Below are 8,569 nucleotides of genomic sequence, written 5' to 3'. Positions count from 1 at the left end.
CTCAGACCACCTTTCCTACAGTACGTGGGTGAATACTGGAGATAATCTGCATTAACGATGTGTTAGTAAGGTTTTTTGTACACCTCAGCCAAGTTCTGGACTATGGAAATCCCCATAAACACACCTGTGTGTTACCGTTCTCGTTCTTACCGAGGAGGCACGGGGCCTTGTCCCCAGACCCCGGACCATCACCACACAGACACCAATATGAGGAGTGGCAAAATGGCGTTTAATGAAGCGTGTCCTACTCTTTTATAATGCTGTAAAGCCCTGCCTTCTTTTCCGGCAGCAGTGCTCCGCCCGTTACGACCTTCCCATGTTCCGCCCCGCAGTGCCTCCCTGCTCATCCTTTTTCCTCCACATCTCCCCCTCTCCCATCAACGTTGTTTCGTTATATCGAGCGGGACGCAACAAAACACGCGGAAGTGCGGCGTGTCTCGACGGGACCGCCATCGGGTGGTTCCTTGCATTAGTAGCTTCGTGAGCGGAGCTGTGTGCTGCCTCCCCTTCTTCCGCTTCTTAACGCAGGCGGTGTCCTTGTCTTCGTCGGTTCAGGGAAAACCTTAAAGGCATAGGCGGGATTGCTCATTTCCAACAGACTATATCCCCCCCCCCAAAGCCCAGCCATTCCTCCAGAAGTTCTCCTTCTTGTTTTCGAGCAATCCAGACTTGGCCCGCTACTTTCAGCAAGGCTTTCTTAACACAGCTCAGTATTACACACAAGCATAAGCCTATAGTTATGAGGATTAGCAAAATGCGCAAGCCTTCAGCGAGCAGTCCTATTAGCCACTGTGGTAGATTGCCAAACAGGTTAGTTAGCCATTTGTCTAATGGCGTTTATTGTGGGCTGCATGCAAGCTTACATACAGGTGCACTTCGTTTCCACCCCTAGGCTGCGCGTCACACCGCGTGATCTTCCGCTACGCCTAGTCTACCGCTTCTCATGCAAATATCTTGTCTATGCAGTTTCCCAAGATCCACCACATCTCCCCCCCTTTCTAGAACCTCTTTTTCCTGTACTATTAATTGATATACTCTATGCTCATGTCTATCAAGCAGTTAAGCCGTACATGCCGTAAGCAATAATTCAGAATTAGCAAGCCGCAGCATATCGCTATTACTACTGTGAGTGCTATCAAGCCTAGTGTTATAAGCCATTTCTAATCAAACCATGACAAGATCCACGCCCCTGTGTTGACTTGTTCCCCGTCAGGAAAGTCTCTGTCGGCCCCGCCTCGGGGTTGAACGGGATGCAGTAGTGAGCTGCTCTGTGCGCCTGTGCTCATCTCCTCCAGTATGACTCTGCGGTCCCCGGAATCATGAAGCCGGCGATAAACATCAATGCAGCCATGCAGCAGCATCCCGTCTGGCGTCGCCCTGTTCAGGATGGAATCTCACCAAGAATGATTAGTTACACCCCAGACCCTCCTGTACGTGCATTTAGGTCAGGTTTTATGCATTTCATTGGAACCCATCTTATCTGCTCCTCCCGTTTTACCGCAGCATACCCTCTTCCCTGTGATATCCACAAGAGAAGCAACGCTGTGGTCCCTTTCTCATCTGGTCCACCGCCGTGACAAGAGCCTGCGCTGCTGCTGTTCCCTGATTCTGTTTTTGCAGTACCGTGCGGATGACAACCGAAAGTGGTGTTCCTTTAGGGATCGTTTTCAGGATGTCCTGCGTCATGGCGTCACTCTGCTGCCAGGGGCACTCCATCATGACCGGACCCTGGGCCTCAGGGGGCAAGTCTGACTCTGCAATGGCCCGTTGGAGCCTGTCACAGAATTCAGTGAAGCTCTCTGCGTGTGTCTGTTTTATCTTTGTCCAGGGTGGCTCTACCTTTACTAGCTTCCCGAGTTCTTCATACACGGCCCGCGAAGCCTCTGTTGTGGCCATGACCTCCCGGCCTCTGAGCGCTGTCGCTCGCTGGTTCGGGGATGCGAGGTTTGCACCTCGCCCCACCAAGCGATCCAGTGTGGTACCTGCTAGGTGGTGGTTCGGGTTCCCGGCGGCAGCTGCAGCTAGGGTGGCACAACGGCCTTGCCATGCCTCCTTCCACAGCATCCAATGCGTGGGTGACAGTATCACCCTCGCCAGCTGCCGTAGGTCGTAAGGCGTACACGCCTGGGCATGCTCACTATCCAACAACATCTGGGTTTGCTGATGTTTCAGCCCGTTCTCTTTCACCGAGGTCATCAGACTCTGTACTATCTCGGGCTTGAGCGCCACCCACTGGACCCCTTCCCCCAGCACTGCCCTTACGGGACAGACTTGCGGCGCTTGCTCGAACCGTAAGCCCTGAAGGGCACACGAATCGGCTATTAGCTGCCAGTCAGTGAGTGGTATGGACTTGGCAGGGGCCGCTCCCCTTTTTGCTCCGCTGAGCAGGTCCCTCTGTTTTTCGACCTCCCGCCTTATTTCCTCTAATGCACGCAATAGGGTGTCAACCGGGGATGTTGTTACTTCTTCTCCGCCCTTCGGCCTCCCTTTCGGCTGCGTCTCTCCTATTGCACACCCCCGCAGCCTGCGCGTAACTTCTCGCAAGCCCCCGCCTTCCTCGTCGCTGCTATCTTCTCCGCTCTCCTCCTCAACCGGCAATCTCACCCGAACCTTCCTCCCTCCTTTCAAGGTCGAACTCTGGTCTCTCTGCTCTGATTGGCCGTTACCCTTCCTCCCTCGCTGCACCGCCTGACTCTCCCCACCTACAGCACCCTCCTCTGCCGGGGCCCACGGCAGCAGGGTCCTATCTTCCTCACTAAGCGTCTTCCTCAAAACTGCGCCAGGCACGCAATCCTCGGGTTCGGTCCCGTCGACCCCCCATCCCTCTCTGTCTTGTGCGAGATCTTGCCAGGGATACACCGGAGGCGGCTCCTGGGATTCCACCGGTAGGATCACTGGAACCTCCCCGCCCCCACTCTCCCGTTCTTTCGCCGGGGCCTCCCTCGCGCTCCGCAGGAGCATTCTTATCAGCCCCCACACCTTTAAATCCTTCGCGGATCCCCCGTTCATCGGGGACTCCGCCAGCGCTGCTGTGCACTGCAGCCACAGTTCCTCCCGCAGGATCTCCATAGGAGAAGTAATCGCTCCCTCCTTTACGAGCCTCTCTACACACGCTCGTATCGCGCTCGCCTTCAGCGGCGCCCGCCATTCCTTGGCGCAGGCCATTACTACCTTACATATGGCCTCCATGGTTCCGGATCCGGATCCCTTCCTCACGCTCCCGGCGCCTGCGCCGGCCGAGCCGCCTCCTCGGTATCACGTCGGGGTCACCACTTGTTACCGTTCTCGCTCATACCGAGGAGGCACGGGGCCTTCCCCCAGACCCCGGACCATCACCACACAGACACCAATATGAGGAGTGGCAAAATGGCGTTTAATGAAGCGCGTCCTGCTCTTTTATAATGCTGTAAAGCCCCGCCTTCTTTTCCGGCAGCAGTGCTCCGCCCGTTACGACCTTCCCATGTTCCGCCCCGCAGTGCCTCCCTGCTCATCCTTTTTCCTCCACAGAGGAGCGCGGCCATCAGTGACTGATGCCAGTGCCAGCCCCCCAAGAAACAAGCCCCCTCACCCAAAGTGCCCGGCCCCAGGGGATGCCCTTTTTGCTGCCCTGGGGCACTCCATGGAGATGCCCAAGGCACCAGGCAGGACCACCCAAAAGGGTCCTCGGGTCTCTCCCACCCCCCCCCCCCATCACCCCCAACCCTCCGGGGCCCACCACGCGGCTGCTTACGTCTGCCACAGCACAGGCCCCCTCCACACGCCAACGCCGGCGCGCTCGCCTGCGCCGCGTGGGCCTGGCATGTCCTCGGGAGGTGCTCAGCGCCGCGCTCGGCCACCGCACAAAGCAAAGCAAAGGAGGAGAGAAGTTGCCGTGAGGAAATGCCCACAGCTCCCTCTGCCCCAATGCCCAGGGACAGCTCAGCGCCCCCCGCACTACCGCAGGCCGATGACGGTGCTGGGCCCCCCGCCAGCACGCCGGCTGCCCAGCAGGACACCAAGCCTGCAGCCAGGGCAGCCTCCCTCCACGCTGACCGGAACACGGAACTCGCTGCCACCCCGCGCAACGCTGACAGTGGCCTCGGCAACAGTCACCATCTCCCCGGCAAGAGGGACAAGCGCCCCGGCCCCAGACGCACCCACCCCGCCACTGGCACGCCAACAAGCATGGCACAAGGGCCGCGCGCAGGCACAAGGCCCTGCTCACAGACCCGAACACTGCTCCCGCCTCACCACACCTCTATAGTCCTCTCCAGCACTCGAGATTTGCTCTTGCAGAGAAGTTGTCTTCAGCCCCTCCTCTTGTCCTGCGTGCCTAGTCCAGAAAACAATAGCTGGCTTTTGGCACTTCCTCTTTTTTACAAGCTGACACCTTGTCTCCTCAGACATTGGCACAAAAATCACCCTGCCCCTGACAAGGTTCACACACCATCAAGGAAGCAGCCACAGCTTCTCTTGGGCCCCTGCTGCTTTCTTGCATGCCTACTCCAGTCAAACAAGAACTGTAACGCTGAGCTTCAGTGTTTTGCCATGATGTTCGTCCTTCCAGTTAGGAACATCTTGGAAATACGTATATATCTAGTCAGTCAGCAGAAAACAGTAACTAGCTCTAACCTAAAGTGAACTATCCTCATTATACTACTAAAAATCACACCACTAGGTTGAAGACCCCTAATTGTGGGCAGACATTCCCCACTAGTGAGAACTGCAGTGGAAGCAATATGCAAATACTTTAACCAGTCATGTAATAGGGGCGGAACAAGAGGCAGCTTCTGGCTGAGAACAACTGTATAAATAGAATGATAAAGAAAGAAATACTTGGTGTGCTAGCTTTGTGGATTTACCACCTGGCACCCGATTCTGTGCAACATCGAAATAAAACGGTATCTCAACTTTCTGTGTAGATTGACTCATTGCACACCAGGTAACGAATCCCCAGTTTGGGACAACAGTTGTGTCAACAACACCTATTTGCTTCCCAGACAGTAGGTTCTCAAGGTTAGCACAGCTGAGAGAAGGAACTAGTTGCAGTAGAGCGAAGGGGCCCTTAGGATGCACCAAGTGGAGTCTCGCCTGGGCTTCCAACCCATGCATCCAGCAGCCTCCCATCAGCACCGCCTCTGTGCACTTCCCAGGGCTCCTCATGCAGCTTGGAGTGCAAGTCCTTTAGTAAATCTGCACTGTTTAACCCCTCACCAACTCTGTTTCTCTCAGCTAGCATCTGACCCTCTCTTGCCCACCTTGCCGTCACCTTTGGCGTAGTGGGCAGGATACGGGTGTGGAGATGCCTCTTTGTGGGTGAGAGGAGAAGGGGGAGGCAGGGAGCTGCATTCCCAGGTAGCCCGCTACGGGTCCATGTGCACCCATGGCTCACAAGGTGGCCGGGTGGGTGTGGAGTCAGGAGAGAATTCGGGAGGAAAGGAGGGGGGGCACAAAGGAGACCCGTGGCAGACAAAGCATACCACCCTTTTGCAACATGAGGAACAAACGAGCTGGGGAAGGCCGGAAAGTTTTATCCAGTTGCAGGGCGGAGGAGGGAGCGATAGGAAGATATCGTGGTCCGCCCTTGACCACAAAGGGTTGCCTATTCAAAAAATTTGCTGGTCATGGACTAAGTGTTGACCTATAGTGCCTCTAGCCTCAGTATCCCCAATTACCATATTAAAAAACACACTCTCTGCTGCATAAAGATATTATTATTGAAAGCACTTAATTGCTAGTTTGAGCTCAAAAGGAAGAAAATTTGCTGCAGCAAGTGCTTTTATCAGTGGCAATTCTGAACATGTTGTATCTGTTGCTTTAATAAAATCTACAGCTGTGTGAAGCTGACTCAGGGAAAGTCCTTGAAGAAGGGGCTCTGGCAGGCCAACCTCAATTACCAAGCTAAGGAAGGGCCTTTCTTCCCTCCCTTCACGCCACAGTGGGTCACCCCCACAGCATGGCCGGAGGTAGAGAGTGAGCTGGGGGGATGCCCAGAGCAGCTAGTGGAACTGGTATCCAAGCTCCAACTGCAAAAAGCAGGTCTAGCAATGCAAAAGGCAGCAGGGGATCTGGGGTGGATCTTCCCGACTGCACTCCACACCCTGGACAAGGTGTTGCTAACGCAGCACCAGCAAAATGGGCTGTTGGAAAGGGACCTCGAAGGTGCTAAGGAGGCTTGCAAACTGTCCCAAGAGGTTGCAACTGCAAGCGCAGAGCAAGGCAAGAAGCTGGAGCCCCAATGTGCCATTCTGGCTACCTACATTGCAACTAGCCCACAGCGAGAGTGGGGACGGAGAGATGTCCATCCCCTGGTGCTGCGGGCACCGGTGCAAAAAGCGGGTTGGGATGCAGAAACTTGGGATGGCAATATGTGGGACTCCAACCACCTGCCTAGCTCAGAGTCACACCCAGAGCATGACAGCAAGGTAGTTGCCCGGCCAGTGGCAGAGCAGCAGCTCACCAGACTGAATGCAGCCCATCTGCAAGGAACCACAACTAGTTGCGATTTCAAAGCCTCAGAGGCACAGGATATGCAGGGGTGCTACAGGCAGCAGCACCGTGAAGGGTTATTAGAGTGGCTGTCAAGGCTGTGGGATGACGGGGTGGATGCGGTTGCTTTTACTAGAGGGGAACTCGATGGAATGGAGGCTCTGCCCCAGGATGCCATGCTGCGCAGCACCTCCATACCCTGCAGCAGCAAAACCAAAACGTTTCCCCCTTCCTAATGGAGGGGGTGCTGTGTGCAGCGCAGCTAACCTGGCCGACTGCCATCAGTGACAGGCTCACCGAGTGGACTACTGTGGCAGCAGGAATAAACCAGCTGCAGCAATCAGGAATGCTGTCCAGAATTCACTCCCCTGAGTTTACAGGACTGGATCAGATCCCCATGAGCAAAACCATCCGGACTAAGATGCTGCAAAGCACCACACAGACTCACAGAATGGTTGAGGTTGGAAGGGACCTCTGGAGATCATCTAGTGCAACCCCCTGCTCAAGCAGCGTCACCTAGAGCACGTTGCACAGGATGGCATCCAGGCGGCTTTTGAAAATCTCCAGAGAAGGAGACACCACAACCTCTCTGGGCAACCTGTTGCAGGGCTCTGTCACCGTCACAGTGAAGAAGTTTTTTCTCATGTTCATAGGGAATTCCCTCTATTTCAGTTTGTGCCTGTTGCCTCGCGTCCTGTCGCTGGGCACCACTGACAAGAGTCTGGCCCCATCCTCTTGACACCCTCCCTTCAGCTATTTGTATACATTGATAAGATGCCCTCTCAGTCTTCTCTTCTCCAGGCTGAACAGGCCCAGCTCTCTCAGCCTTTCCTCATAGGGGAGCTACTCCAGTCCCCTAATCATCTTTGTAGTCCTCTGCTGGACTCGCTTCAGTGGAACTAGACACAGTACTCCAGATGTGGCTTCACCAGGGCTGAGGAGAGGGGGGAGCATCACCTCCCTCTGCCTGCTGGCAACACTCTTCCTGATGCACCCAAGGATCCCATTGGCCTTCTTGGCCACAAGGGCACATTGCTGCCTCATGGTCAACTTCGTGTCCACCAGCACTCCCAGTCCTTCTCCACAGAGCAGAACCCTCTGAGCTCTGCCTTTCAGCCACGTCTCAATCCACCACACTCTCCACTCATCTAACGCACACTTCCTGAGCTTGCCAAAAAGGATGTAATGGGAGACAGCATCAAAAGCCTCCCTGAAGTCAAGGGAGACAACATCCACTGCTCTCCCCTCATCTACCCAGCCAGTCATCCCATCAGAGAAGGCTATCAGATTGGTTAGGCATGATTTCCCCTTGGTGAAGCCATGCTGACTACTCCTGATCACTTTCTTGTCCTCCACATGCTTGGAGATGGCCTCCAGGATGAGCTGCTCCATCACCTTTCCAGGGATGGAGGTGAGGCTGACTAGCCTGTAGTTCCCTGGCTCCTCCTTCTTGCCCTTTTGGAAGGCTGCAGTGACAGCAGCTTTCCGCCAGTCCTCAGGCACCTCTCCCGATCTCCATGCTCTTTCCAGGATGATGGAGAGTGGCCTAGCAATGGTGTCCACCAGCTCCCTCAGCACTCGTGGGTGCATCCTATCAAGGCCCACAGACTTGTGGATGTCAGGTTTGCCTAAATGATCTCTAGCCTGACCCTCTTCCACCAAGGGCAAGTCTTCCTTTCTCCACACTTTCTGCCTGGGCTCCAGGGTCTGGGATTCCCGAGGGCTGGTCTTAGCAGTAAAGACTGAAGCAAAGAAGGCACTCAGCATCTCTGCCTTCTCTGTACCCTTTGTCACCAGGGCCCCTGCCCCAGGCAGCAGCAGGCCCACATTCTCCCTAGTCTTCCCTTTGGTACAGATGTATATAAGGAAGCCCTTCTTGCTGTCCTTGACATCCCTTGCCAGTTGCAGCTCCAAATGGGCCTTGGCCTTCCTAGTGCTCTCCCTGCACACTCCAACGACATCCCTGTACTGCTCCCCAGTGGCCTGTGCCTGCTTCCACCTTCTGGCCACTTCCTTCTTGTGGAGGAGTTTTGCCAGGAGCTCCTTGCTCATCCCTGCAGCTCTCCTGCCCCCTTTGCTCGACTTCCAGCTCAAGAGCAGT

General features: G+C 55.3%; 1 long non-coding RNA gene across 2 annotated transcripts; it reads right to left on the bottom strand.

Moving 5' to 3' along the window:
• Window positions 1–212: 212 nt before the first annotated feature.
• On the bottom strand, window positions 213–3,273 carry LOC136996593 (uncharacterized). Of its 2 annotated transcripts, XR_010887606.1 has the most exons (3): window positions 2,407–2,445; window positions 1,509–1,899; window positions 213–1,377 (listed from the first exon to the last, which is right to left on the bottom strand). It is a non-coding gene; the product is annotated as an uncharacterized lncRNA (long non-coding RNA). The 2 variants fall into 2 exon arrangements; XR_010887605.1 differs by lacking the exons at window positions 1,509–1,899; window positions 2,407–2,445 and adding an exon at window positions 3,172–3,273.
• Between the last annotated feature and the right edge of the window lie 5,296 nt (window positions 3,274–8,569).

Source organism: Apteryx mantelli, unplaced genomic scaffold, assembly GCF_036417845.1.
Source record: "Apteryx mantelli isolate bAptMan1 unplaced genomic scaffold, bAptMan1.hap1 HAP1_SCAFFOLD_49, whole genome shotgun sequence".
NCBI lineage: Eukaryota > Metazoa > Chordata > Aves > Apterygiformes > Apterygidae > Apteryx > Apteryx mantelli.
The sequence above is the reverse complement of the archived record's forward strand: the minus strand, read 5'-3'. Positions and strand labels throughout refer to the sequence as shown.